Source organism: Adiantum capillus-veneris, chromosome 12, assembly GCF_014529385.1.
Source record: "Adiantum capillus-veneris isolate H3 chromosome 12, ASM1452938v2, whole genome shotgun sequence".
NCBI classification, from domain to species: domain Eukaryota; kingdom Viridiplantae; phylum Streptophyta; class Polypodiopsida; order Polypodiales; family Pteridaceae; genus Adiantum; species Adiantum capillus-veneris.
In genome coordinates this window covers 141,720,190-141,732,669 of record NC_140942.1, presented here as the reverse complement: position 1 = coordinate 141,732,669, position 12,480 = coordinate 141,720,190, and positions in this window count along the sequence as shown.

Sequence of the window (12,480 nt, the reverse complement as noted above, 5' to 3'; positions counted from 1 at the left end):
ACAATAGGGATCCAAAGGAGGGAAAATAGGGATGCAAAAGGGGGGCCATCTCCAAAAGAGCAATGTGGACCAATGGGCTTAAAAGACCCTAAGGTTCATCCCATTAAGACTTCCAAAATGCTACGGTTCCAAAATTCAAAGGTTCTGTCCAAAGGTCAAAAGGCTAGGGAAATTGGATGCTTTGTGTGTGTCTCAAAAGTCTTCAACCATCCCTACATAAGAGGGAGCGAGCCCTAGAAGTAGGAGATGAGAGAGAAACTCACACACACACACACACACACAAGCTCCCTTTACACAAAGGGAATGAGGGACACATGTCAGCTCCCTAGCCTAGATGCCCACAAGGTGTACTTAGTTCCTATTGGATGGCCTTGGAGGTGGACCAATGAGAATTAAGCTAGAGTAAATCTAGTTTAATGAATTTAGAAACACTTAGTAAAAGAACCAATAAGAATTAAGCTCTCTAGAAGATTATTTGACAGTCTCCCAAGGGGTCCAATGAGAATTCAATAGCCCAATGGCTATCCTGACTCCTATTGGCCAGGAGGAAAAGGGTTCCAATGAGAGTTTAGTTGAATTAAGTAATTACCTAAAGCTCTCACAAAAGGGGAAACGGGGACACATGTCAAAAGACTATCACTTATGCTGCTTAATTTCCATTGGCTAGGCCTGGGGAGGTCCAATGAGGTGTGAGGATGAGCAAATAGCAAGAGGGGTGGACCAAGAGAGAGAGAGAGGGGGCCGATTTTTGCAAGGATTATCACACACACACACACACACTCACACAATCTCATGTGTGAAGCAAAGAAGACTCACTCTCCTTCTCAAGCTTTAACGGAAAGCTTACCACCTACTCCAAGCTTGTGAGAAGGGAGGCCTACACCAACAACTCTTGGCTTTGTGATGCAAATCCAACCAAGAGCCAAGCTTCAATGCATGCTCATCTCCTCTACCATGCTAATTACTAGGCTAAGATATTCTAATATGAGTGATTATGTGAGGAGATGTACATCTTTCTCATAAGAATACTCCTTCTTCCTCTCAATCTACTCTCATACCCCGCTAGCTCTCACCATCTTCGAAGGTGTGTGAGGTCTTGGGTCTGAGACCGTGAGGGAATTGATGTTGTGTTTGATAAGTGGTTTGCTTAGTGCATGAAGTTTCCATCTTCATTGCACTAGCTAGTATTGAAGGAACACAAAGAATTCTGTTGTAAAATGTCTCTCTTGATGGGAGAAACCATAATACAAAGCCTTTTGGAGGGGGGACCGGCTCCATGAAAACCCGGTCCTCAATTGCTGTTAGTTGCTTAATTTCTCTCTCTTTTGAAGTATTGTTCATGCTATCTAACTAGTGTTATACTTTTTGTTTCTCTCTCCACCCAAGCATTCTTGTTATTCGCATTATGAAGCTATTCTAATAAAATGCTCACTATGTTCATGCTATTTTCCACTACACACAAGTTACTAGACCATTAAATGTTACATTGAGTAATAGAAAGAGAATGCTTAGGGATGAGTTTTACTTGGTGAAGAAGTTTCATCACTATTTGTTGGGCCGGTGGTTTTTCTTTCATGTGGATCATTTGGCTCTCTTATACCTGGTGTGCCAACACAATTTGACACAAAGATTAGCCAGAACGGTGCTCTTGTTACAAGAATTTGATTTTGAGGTAATACATCATCTCGGAGCGCAACATGTGGTTGCTGATTACTTGTCTCGACTTGATTTTGGCGAGCCGCCGAGGGGGATTGCGGATGAATTTCCGGATGCGTCCCTATTTTTGACAGGAGTAGTTGCGGATGAGCTTCCAGTTACGCAATCATCGCGGATAATTCCCAGCATTTCGTAGGCCTGGTATGAGGAGATGTTCCATTTTCTCGACAGTGGAGAAATGCCTTCATTTTTGTCAGATATCAACAATGCCGGATGGCTATTCAAGCTGAAATTTTGAGATTGTCATGGGGAAGTTTTATTATTGCACAATAGCGGATGTCCCGCTAAGATGTGTCCTACCACCCCACAGGAACAAGGATCTATTTTGGAGGAGGTTCATATAGGCATTGCAGGGGGTCACTTTGCAGTTTGCATCAAGGCATGGCAAGTGCTACAATCTGGATTATGGTGGCCAACATTGTTTCAAGATGCGAGGGATTTCGTACAACATTGTGATTTGTGTCAACGGTTGGGAAAACCTACTAAAATGTCCAAAATGCCTTTACAGCTAGTATTACACTTGGAGCCTTTTCATAAATGGGGATTGGATTTTATAGGGCCTTTTAAACCAGTAGAGCAGCTAGCACTAGTAGTAGGTATATTTTGATGGCCACGGATTATGCGTAAGGGTGAAAGCATGGCCTTTGAAAGATAATACAACGGTTTCTGTTGCTAGGTGCTTATATAAGGATATTTTTTCCTGATATGGCTGTCCTATTGAGTTGGTTAGTGATCGGGGTAGCCATTTCTTGAATAAGGTGATGGAGAGAATGTTGCAATTCTATACTGTGTTACACAAGAATCTTCTCTATATTATCCCCAAGCAAATGGGAAGGCAAAATCAACTAATAAGAAATTGGTTTGCAACTTGACAAAGCTAGTTAATTTGCATAGAACGGATTGGGATGTCAAACTTCCTTCCGCATTATGGACCTATTGTACAACATATAAAGTGGCAACAGGACTAACTATTTTCAAATTGGCATTTGGAATGTAGGCAATTACCCCAGTGGAGCATGTGGTGCCGAGCTTGTGGATGCTGATTGCAGATATGTTTCTTCCAAAAGATTCCATTGTTTACTGTTTGGATGTTTTGCAGGAATTAGATGAAGATCAATCATGCAGTTTTGCGGTGTTTCAAGATCTGCAATCCCGACAAAAGAAATGGCTGGATCGACCTAACGTACGGTAATTTTTGCGGGGTCAGCTGGTTCTTGTATTTAACTCCCGCCTTGGGAAGATGCCAGGGAAGCTGAAGTTACGGTCGTCTGGGCTGTTCTAGATTTTTAAGTCATGTGGGCCTACTTCCTTTTATTTGGCTGATTCACAGGGGGAGGTGATTTCTGTTCCGATAAATGGGTTCCGACTGCACCATTATTTTTCACCTACCTCTATTAAGTGCCCCTTTGCTGTGGCACAAGAGCCGGAAGCTGCCGTAATCATGATTGGGTATTCTTTAACATGCAATCTCAAAAATCGGGAAAAGGGCTATGATGGTTGTGACACCGTGGCACGTCCTATTTTTAGAACTCTTTGTGAGTGGTTTCGTGCATGCAGCAAATACCTTATAATTTGTTTGCGCTATTTGTAGGGCTTTTGCATGGCTGTGTTTCTGCGTTCTTCTTTTCTCCTATGTGCCTTTGCCACCATGACGTCTTCTTTGCTACAATGCATTCCTTTTACTTCTATGCAGCAGCTGCCTCTCAAATGGGTGGACGCATGGTTGTAGGATTTGCGGCTGCATATCTTCACCAACCTCGATTGGCAGGGTATCCCTATTCACCCGCAGGCTACGACTTTGATCGAGTAGTTAGCCCTTGGTGATATGGTGCATGTCAACAATCTGCAGATTCAGTTAACAGCTGAAAGAATTTCAAGGTGCTTTTGCCTGCCTAGTGATGGTGTTGTATGCACTTCATACATTATTCCCACTGCAGAGGCAGAGCTGGAGTTTGTTTTGAAGGTGAAGAGAGAATACAAGTTGTCAGGGCTCACTGATGTAGCAATAAGAGATGCATATCACTGGTTCTTGGAAGCAATTTGGCTGCAAGCCATAATGTACACCATTTCTACTAAAGCACGTAATTATTGCATTCAGCCAACTTTGGGCCTGTGTCTTGAGTAGCGATAGTCAGAGAAAGATTGCTGGCAGAATGTCAACGAGTGGTGGGGCAGATGGGGCGCAATATCCCAATGAATACTAAGGTAGGGCAAATTCTTACATTGGTGTTTCCCTTATAGGAAGTTTTTCCTCTTTCCCTTCTCCCTTTGTGCAACTTTGAGGATGATGGATTTCTCGCCTGCAACACCACGCAGCTACCACAGGCTCCGAGTCCCGTGCCTGTTGAAGATTTGTCTCAAACCCCTTCTCGAGTCTTGGATGTAGCTGGTGATTCTACTGTAGTGGTAGCCTCTAGTTCACAAGAGATGGCCATTGCAGGGACATCAAGCCAAAAGCGAGGGACGGGAGGAAGTCTTGCTTTCCACACCACCTCCTGCTCTGACATCATCTCTGATTAGTGGTCACCTGCTAGAAGATTCCGCAGTGACGCACTGGCGTCGAAGAATGTAGGAGCGGTCTACAACTTCAAATCCGGTGGGAACTGGCTCTGCGGTTTGCGGACACTTCCTCGCAACCAGAAAACCCTGATGCTAATAGGGTAGCTACAAATGCGGTGGGAACCAATCCAGTCACTCTACCTTAGGAGACTCATACAGCAAATCCCTCGAATCAGCTCCAAGCGTGCGGAGCCTTTGTGCAGCACATGGTGGATTCCTTGCGGTCAATTTGGCCAGCACCGGCAAAAATGAGGCACGAGTCATCGAGCTCCAATCGTAGGTGGATGCCTTGCAGGCTCACAATGCAGAGCTGGCAAGCCAAAACTCAACGTTGGATAGTACAACTCGGCAACAGGCTGGTGAAATGTAAACTCTGAGGGAGGCTAATTTTGTGTTTGTTTCTTTTTTTCAAGATGAACTTCTTCGATTACAAACGCAGAATAGCCTGGCAAATTATTTAGCATCACATCCTGGTGATGTGATAATCAATATGAATGATCTTGATGCAGTAGCAATGGAAATGCAGCAGAACCTGCACAAAATGCAGAGCTGGATGTCTATGCTCAATTAGGAAAAATATGAACCCCAAAAGGGCCCTTTAGCTTAAGGGGTGATTAAGCATGGACCAATAGGAAGAGGGTGGTGGCCACAGCTATAGCCTCAAAAAAGTAGGGTAGGAGGGGGCATGGGGGCCTATTTGTTCCCCTCATTATAGTTTTGTTCCATAGAAAGAGAGAGAAAAGCGGAGGGGGGGTTTCCCTCCATTTTCATGGGCGGCCATAAAGTAGTGCTAAAATTTCAAAAAATTTCAAAAATCTTTAAAGCTCACTTTTCACCCCCCAAAAGCTCCCCTAACCAAATACATGGTCAAAAATCTATTTTCTTTCACCAAAATCTTCATTTCTTAGCCATTACCCTCCATTCTACCTCCTCCTCCTCCTCCTCCTCCTCCTCCTCCTCCTCCTCTCTCTCTCTCTCTCTCTCTCTCTCTCTCTCTCTCTCCAAGCTTTCCCTAGCTACAGCAGATATGGAAGCTTTCCATAGCTGTAACACATATGGAAGCTTTACATAGCTTCTCATGATCTAAACACACACACACACACACTCTCTCTCTCTCTCTCTACATGCTTTCCCATTTTCATCTACACCTCCACTGTCCTCTCTCCCCAATATCTCCAATGGCTGTAGCACTTGTGGAGACTTTACCAAGCACCTCTTTTACCTTTTCTTCTACCATTTCATATCCCATCACCTACAAGCTATCCATGGCTATGGTTGCAGCACATATGGAAGCTTTCCATTGCTGCTCACAATCTAAAAACTCACTCTCTACGTGCTTTCCCATTTTCATCTACACCTCCACTGTCCTCTCCCCAAGATCTCCATGGCTGCAACACTTATGGAGACTTTACCAAGCATCTCTTCTTCCCTTTCTTCTACAGCTTCATAGCCCATCATCTACAAGCTATTCATGGCTATGGATGTAGCATGGGGTAAACTTCTCTAACCCTATTTTACTCTTTCAGGTACACCTTCTTAGCTCATCATCTTTAAGATCATCTTTAAGCTTCCCATGGCTGGAGTTCCCACAAAAACTCTATCAACCACCTCTTGTCTCCTTGCCATGGCTGCAATATTGCACTCCAAGGTTATCCATTGAAGGTTTAATCTGGTGTGTCTCCCTCTGTCCAAAAACATTTAGTTCTTACTTCATTTCTAGCTCATACAAAGCCACCATCAAACCCTCATATTGTAGTCCCTTCCTCTCTGTATAGCAATGCCAAGATCTATTACTCAAAGAAATAAAAAAGATGAGGTAGAAAGAATTGTCTTGTACAACACCAAATATTCTAATTGGGAGTGGGTGCCTCAATTCTTCCACAAAGGTGCTTGGGTCTTCATGCAACCTGCAACCACCGGGACTCGTCGTGTTTGAGATTGTGACAACTTGGATCAACATTGGAAAAAAGGGAGGCTGCTTGGGTGAAAGACCATAGGATCAATGGGATGGTGGTTTCTATTCAACATGTGTATTCAATGCCTAATATGCATTTGGGGCACAGTAATTTAGGACTTTTTCCACCTAACTGTAAGTCACTTCTCTTTGTTGTTGCAATATACATATGCATTGAGTTGAACTATGTGTTCAAGTATGCTAGTAGTTTTTTGGGGGCCATTTGATGTCTATGTAGATATATTTCCATCAAACTTGGTGAGCAACAACAATTAAGAAGTCTCTCTAGAACCTTTCAAGATTTTCATGTTGACATTGGTGCCATGTTGCTTCCTAGTGTGCAACCATCGATGCTACTACAACGCATAATCTTCTTCTACACACACACACAATAGTGACCATCTTTGAGCATTGTTATGGTAAGATCAACAGGGCTGACATGCAATCACTTCTTAGCATGGAGTGGCTGCAAACTGATGTTTTTCATCTATCTTATCCATAAAGGAGAAGATGGTTTTTGACATTCTTTCCTTGTTGAAGTTTGAGAAAGGCTTTTAGGTTTGTAGGTCTAAGTCGATGTTGTCTCATGCATGTTTTTGTGCATTTATTTAAGGCCCTGCCATTCAATATCACACCCACTATATTTATATGCAAGAATATGTCTTTTGATGTATTACAACGCTTGTTAGGAGAGAATTGAGAATTTATAGAGGGTATGCATCAGGGAGATAGATATTGATGCAAGCTAGGGGCTTCAAGTATTGGGATACAATACTTAAAAGTTTGCACAACTTTGTTTATACACTTCCACCTAGAGCTGTGGATGTGTAAGACAAGGAAATGGATACCTTACAAAGCCTTGAAGGGAATCTTGTGACATTTAACATTCATATTACAATACAAAATGATGTCTTTGAAACTGTACAAGCTAGTGATCTAGGGGTTTTGGATACAGTACTTAAAAGTTTGCATAGATTTGTATATATGCTTCCACTATGAGCGGTGGATGTGTAAGATTGGGAAATGGATACCTCTACAGATCCTTGAAGGTAATCTTGTGACATTTGACGTTCACATTACAATGCCAAATGATGTCTCTAAAAATATGAAAGTTAGGATCACAGTTGTTGACACAGTTGCCTTAGTCACTTCAAATATTGCAGCTGTAGAGTAGGCAAGCGTCATGGAAGAGGAGTTCTTGGAAACCCAAGCCAAGCTTGTGGAAAATTAGCAACCTCTTCATGTTGAGTCACTTGACTCTAATGCCCCAAAAATTGTTGATGAGAGGAGATTGTCCCTCAACCTTTAACTCACTTGTGTAATTGGCTCTATTTTGTATAGAGACATGGTGTTCATTAGATCAATTTAAAAACTATGATTGTGCAAGTGCTTTGTGGGTCCATCTCTATCTACTGTGATGATGTCGAGGGTCCCAACTTGCCAGACAGAGGGGTCAATGTAAAGGCAAGTAATTGTATGTGGATGTGTCAATAGATTTCAAATGGGATTCTTAATGCTAATGTTGTGATGGATTTGTCTCGAAAACTGCAAAAAACCCCAATCCACAAGGCACCAATTTTGGACTTGTTTTGCCCAAAATTGATGTCTTGTGGACAGGGGTTTTTAACAGTGTTTGGGACAAAACAAGCATATCTTGTGCCTTCCAGATGTCAAACAAAGGCATTTTGGCCGTCTCTCAGTCTTCCACAGGTACAAAAGGTTGGGAAGACACTAGTAGAAAAAAAACTATCAGTGTGATCAATTTGTTGGGTCTTATTTGCCAATTGAAATACACACATCTCATCTGTTTTGGCCCTGGTGGTGTAGAAGGCCCCTGTCCACAAGGCAACGAGTTTGGGCTAGATGGGGCTCGAAGACTGAGAGACAACCACAATGCCTTTGATTGACATCTAGAAGGCACCAAATATGCTTCTTTTGACCCAAACACTGTTAAAAACCCCTGTCCACAAGACATCAATTTTGGTCAAAATAGATATTATGTGTGCATTTCAACAAATGGCACTTGAAGCCTGTTGTGAAGGTGTCAATATTATCAGCATGATTCCTTGCATTGGTAGCTTTCTTGGCACTTTGTGGAGATTGTACAAAGATAGATGAGGGCATTGTCTCCTTGATGTGCAAATAGTGACCTAGACGTGAGAAAACATCTTCATCGAAGGCCCCTCTAGCAAGTTTCACCTTGCGTGGCACTGGGAATACATTCTCAGTAACTCCTCGTTCCCTCAAAGCGTTCTTGAAGAGGCCATGTAGTGCAATGTAGCCCTTGTAATAATTCCAACTTCATCACATTCCTTCTACAAATCAACATCACTCTCACGAGATTATAAAAATTACACATCACCTCCTTGGTTGCAGTAAAAAAGACATGTTTTCCTTTTGATGTGTGCAGGAGTGCTATGACATTTGAGTTCTTAAGGAAACTAGTAAGCAAATAAATGGGATCCTCTAGGATTTGGCTACCACATGTCTCTTGGATAAAATTCCTACAAATAAGAATAAAAAACAAAACAATCACCACAAAAGTGACTTCATACATGTAGGAAATGTGATAGGGTATTCAAAAGTGCACCTTGTAGCTATAATGCTTCTCATCCAAGAACCACCTTTGGGAGCAAGGGTCTCTATGGATGAGAAGATCCTCTTCTGCTCCCTTGCACCTAAAGGCGTCTCTTTCAAACTCAATATGGTACCCTCAAGCTTTGCAATCTTACCATCCTTCTCTTCCACATGTTGCTAAAGAATTTTTGCTTCTTTCTCCACATGAATAATCCTCTGTTTTGCAGACTAGAATTGTTATGAATGATAACTTGGTGTTGATGCATCCACCATTGCACAATATGAGCACTGATAGTGGACAACTGCTTGTAGTAGCCAAGTAGACTTGGCTCCCCTCTATCAACATATTGCAAGAAGGTAGAGAGACTATTGAATGTTGGATACACACTAACCAAAGGGTCATTGGGGTAGAGGCAACCATCCACCCAAAGGTCCTCATCAGTGTGACGTGCACTGCGGCATTGTTGTGTTGTATGTAAGTCATAATGCTGGGAGGGTGCAAGCTCTTTTGACAACCAGATATGTACACTTTTTTTGTCTACCGTGACGATCGTGCTGTGGATGGCAGATTTGTATAATCATCTGTATCCATATCATGGAGAGATGGGATTTTATAGGATAGAATGAAGGAGATAGAGAGAGGCAAAGGCAGAGATGATGGATTGTATATTATGGGATGCAAAGACCATTGTGTGCTATGAGCTCCAATAGACGACAATCTCTTGCAGTATCCAAGAAGACTGTGCTCCCCTCTATCTACATATTGTAAGAATGAAGCAAGGCTATTGAATGTTGGATACATATTCATGGTTGGATCATTAGGGTAAAGGAAACCATGCACCCAAAGGTCCACATTGGTGTGACCTGCACCACGACGTTGTTGTGCAGTTTGCAAGTAGTGATGCTATGAGCTTTCAAAGTCCTTTGGCAGCCAGACATGTAGAGAAACCATTTTCAAACTTGACGATCTTGCTGTGGATGGGAGGTTTGTAATGTCACCTAGCTCCATGGAAAGGGAATAAAGCTAGCCTCAAGAAACGGTGGAGAGTTGTAGCAGAGTCACAAAGGAGAGAGGTGAGCTATGGAGTGAAGAGCTATGGGATGGAGAGCTGCAGGAGAGCATTATAGTGGATAGGAGAGCTATGGAGTGGAGAGCTGCAGGGGATCTATGGAGTGGAGAAGAGGGTTATGGAGCGGAGAGCTGCAAGAGAGCTACGGAGTGGAGAGGAGAGCTTGGAGTGGAGAAGAGGATATGGAGTGGAGAGCTATGGCGGGGAGAGATGCAGCAAAGCTATGAGTGGACTTGCAACAAGAAGAGGGAAGGAGGAAGAGTGTGTGCTGAATAGTAGGAGAGAGAAGAGAGAGGGAGAGGATGAGAGAGGGAAGGAGAAAGAGTGTGTGCTGAAAAGTAGGAGAGAGAAGAGAGAGGGAAGTGATTTTGGAGGGAAATAATAAAAGGTGGTAAGTTTGATATTAAACAGGTCTAGCAGTGAGATTTTGAGAGAGAAAATTGATTTTTGGGTATACATATAGGTTGGGGTGAAGTTTTGAGTAAAAGTGAGGTTTTTTTGTTTTTTTTGAAAAAAGTGCTTTTTTGGGTTGAGGCTATGGACGCCCTTGATGATGTGGCAAAAAAAGAGGGGGAGGGTAGTTATTGTCGTAAGGAACACCACTCTTTTAAGTAGAGAGAGAAAGTACCCATCCTCCCTCCCTAGCCTCTATTTCAACCTACAAAAAGCCTATCAGCCTTAAAAAAAGCCTATGAGAATACCCTCATTCAATGGCCTTGTCTCCTAAATCACACATATTTTCAGTCTTAATCCCTTAAAATTAGCGATCCTTACAAGGCCCTTTTGGGGTTCATATTTTCCCTAATTAGTATCCAATGAGGCGGTAACAAAGCAACCACCTCAAAAACTTGTGGTGAGCCAGCCTGAGCCGCCGAATAATGACAGAGGTAAGAGCATTGTCCAAGAAGGTTTCAATATTTTTGATTGGGTAAAAGCTATAAAAGAATGTGCCGAGGCCTAAGCCCATGTATCTCGTTTGTAGCGAGTCATTTGTCATTCGTAGGGAGCAGTGCAGAGTCTATTTTTGGGCGGAGACATTGACTCATTATTTTTCACTCAGTCTCCCGCCATGTCCACCTTTTTGGCCTGCTCTAAACAGATATTTGGCTCGTTATTACCCTATTCATACCCTCTTGCCCCTTTACCACAGGCCCATCACTCTGTTTCCTTGCCAACGCAATTCATTCCAAGGAACCTTGGCCAGAGCAGCCTAAGATAGATCCTCAGTTTGTTGGCGAAGGTTAATTATCATCAGGACTCTTGGTATAGTCTTGGGGATCATGATTCTAAGTATTGTCTTGAAAGGAGCTAAAGTACTCAATTATCCTTTCACTTATGGTAGTTACAAATTCTATCCTTTTTGGCATGAAGCAAGAAGTCTTATTGCTAGGACATTATAGGTGACTATCCTATTCTTTACTTGGGATCCTAGAGGATATTGGCACAACATTTTGGAAGATGTAGGCTTCCCATTTACTCAAAGACAGTTTGAATTGTTGATCGTTGATGCTCTAGCCAGGGAGCCTCGTGAGGACGTATTGCTTTTCTTGAAAACAGGTGAATATCCAAGAGATCTCACTAATGGCCAAATGCAATGGAAAGTTCAAAATACAACTAGATATCGACGCGTTTGTTGCAGTCTAGCTCAATTATGGAACTAGAGGCATAAATGCCTCTAGCTTTAGGGGGAGGGCTAATGAGGGCCGCTTTTCAAATTTTGGCCCACCTCTCTCTTGGAACACACTCAGTAGTAAGTTTTTAAGGCTTCGGGGAGAAGGAGCGACGTGAAGCATTAAATATACGTATTTATTTTGTACATAGCTATGGTTTTGACACATTTGGACCTCAAAAATAAGGAGAGGTAGGAACAAACCATAAGAAAAGGGAAAAAAAATCAGTGGATGCTGATTCTACCCGACGGTCACTACAGGTGAGGACTAAAATTTAATAGTGAAAGGGAGGAGAATCTTATGCATTATTGAGTTGGATTCAACAAAATATTATCAGATTCAAGCATAATTCACTTGTGGACACGAGCCTTGCACATGAAGTCAAGAGGGGACCACCTGGAAGACTTTTGGAAGGAATAATACGGACACATATTTTTGTGGGATTTTTCTCTATTTTTTCCTCATTCCGCGTTGGAAAAAGTTTTCAAACATCAAAGTTGTAAGCATTGAGCTAATCTTTCGGCCAATATTTTTAAAATAATTTTTGGAGCTATGGTTTGGGAGAAATGATCAAACTAGTAGAGCCTATATGTCCACTTAGGAAGAAGTCATGTTTATCCAACTGCACACACCAATTTCTTATAGGTTTCTCTCCATTATTGCTATATTTTCTCTTATCTCAAATATTATAAGGAATCTCTTGGGCTCAAGCTATGAAAGATGGCATGGAGACAAAGCTCGCCATGATGAAGGCAATTAGGAGGAAATTGGTCAATAAGCAGGGCACACAAAGCTCTCTCATTGGGGGAATGCCTCTAATTGAGGTTACTCTATAATAACTCCTCTTGCTCATAATCTCTTCCCTAATCACTCTCTTGAGGCCTATAAAATGAGGCCTTCTCTTTTGTAAACAAAGACACACACTACACTACAC